Raw genomic sequence first — 1,993 nt, 5'->3', positions numbered from 1 at the left:
ACAGTGCCATGGCTCTGTGTGCAAGTCCCACAACCAACAACAAACAAAAACCAGAAAAAAAACCCACCTAAAAAAACTGAGCAGTTTGAACTGCTTAAATGGAGTCTGGTAAGACAGATAAGAAGACCACTAAGTTCCTGCCCAGCTTTCTCATCTATTACTCTAGGCCTTTTGTTCCTCCAAGAATGCTTTCAATTCTGTTTATTAGGTAGAAATAGATCTGACAATACAAAACCAAAACAAGCTGATGTTTCTGTCCCCCACTCCCACCCCAAGGCATTACATTTTTAATTCTTCATATTTTCAGAGACTGCAAATAAATTTGCAAAATTCACCTTCAGTTTGGACCTTTGTAAGAGCTTTAATGTTTTAACTGGCACAGAGATGAGGTTATTTTCTTTTCTTTAGGTTAAAACAAACAGTAAAAAACTTCCTAATACAAATTCTAGACATGATGCAAGTTTGAAGGAATTTAAGATGCTATTTCAGGGGTTGGTGAAGTCAAAAGTTAATTTCTGGCGCACCCCCTCCATGGAACCTGGAAAAGATTTCTGCTTGGTAGTGACACCAGAGGCCCAAGTTGCAGAAACTCACAAGGCAAGGAGGTGGATGTGAGGAATGTGTTGATTCTCCTGCCCGTTGCCCAAATAGATCACTAATCAAAGATTTCCTCTTCTTTTTTTTAAATCCTTCTAAGTGTAGTCTGTCATGTACAGTAGAACTCGATCAAGGAAGGCTGGTTGCACTGTGGTCTACCTAGGATATATTTCTAAGCTCAAGACTAGGACTTCTCTTTCCCCATGTAGTACTTTCCTTGGACCTAAACAATGCTTAATGTATGTTCCTTTGGTTTCATAAACAAAAAGGAGAGTTAATTATCATTGGGATTAAAGAAATGGCATTTTCAGTCTTTTGTTTTTGATACTATTTGGTGGAAGGTGAATTTTTGCCTACTGACACTAGTTCAAATGAGAGGAACTGAGTAACAAACAACTCTCTTGAAAATTCTACTAAAAAAAAAAAAAAAAGCAGAATTTACGTTCCCTAGATATCATAGGGAATGTTACGGTTCTGTTTATATAGACAAGGGCCGAGGTCAACTGCAGATGCAATAAACATCTGTCAAATGATCTGCAGGACGCAACGGTAAAAGTGGAAAAGTGTCTCACTGACAATTTAAAAACACAAATTTCAGTACACGTTAAGCCCTACCGGTCCGAGTACCCGCGCTGTCCCACCGCACCTGCAGCCTGCGACCTGCAACCGAACAGAGACCAGAGCAGCTCCCAGGGCGCCACGACCACAGGCTGGGGCCGTCCTGGCGCCCAACAGCCACGGAGTGGCCGGTCGTGGGAGGAGGGAAAAGTAGAAGGGAAAACTCCGGTGGCTTCTAGAATTCCTACAAGCACACAAGATCAAGGTTAGGACACCCGCAGGGCGGTGTCCCGGCCCGGCGAGTTCGGGGGCACCCTACCGGCCCTGACCGAGTCCTCGCCCCCCTCCCTTCCCACCTGACTCCCCGGCGGTACTGCGGGGACCCCCGGAGGGCAGAGACCGCAGCCGGGCCGGAGGAGCCAGCGAACGAGGGGAAACTCCCTTCCCGCGTGCAGGTGGACGGGCGCTCGGGCCGAAAGGAAGCGGGGCGAGCCTCCCGGAGAGCCTCAGGGCGGCGCCGCCCGCCCCCCGGCCCCCGCACGCCCTCCCCCCCGCCCTCGCCGCCTCCCGCAGCCCTCCCCGCGCCCTCGCCGCCGCCCCGCAGCCCGCCCCTCCCGCACACACTCCCGCGTCCTCGCCGCCGCCCCTCCCGCGGACCCTCCCGGCGCCCCGCAGCCCGCCCCGCCAGGGGGAGCGTCTGAGCCCAGCGGCCGGCTGCGGGCCCGGCGCGGGCGGCGCAGGGCGGCGGCTGGCCGCGGCCCTCCCGCGTCCCCACCCCCGCCCCGCCCGCCCGCCCCCGCCGGCCCTGCCCGCCCCCTCCGCCCCCTCCCGCGGCGCC

The sequence above is a fragment of the Dipodomys spectabilis genome, unplaced genomic scaffold (assembly GCF_019054845.1).
Source record: "Dipodomys spectabilis isolate Male_0828 unplaced genomic scaffold, ASM1905484v1 ptg000138l, whole genome shotgun sequence".
In the NCBI taxonomy this organism is placed as follows: Eukaryota; Metazoa; Chordata; class Mammalia; order Rodentia; family Heteromyidae; genus Dipodomys; species Dipodomys spectabilis.
The sequence above is the reverse complement of the archived record's forward strand: the minus strand, read 5'-3'. Positions refer to the sequence as shown.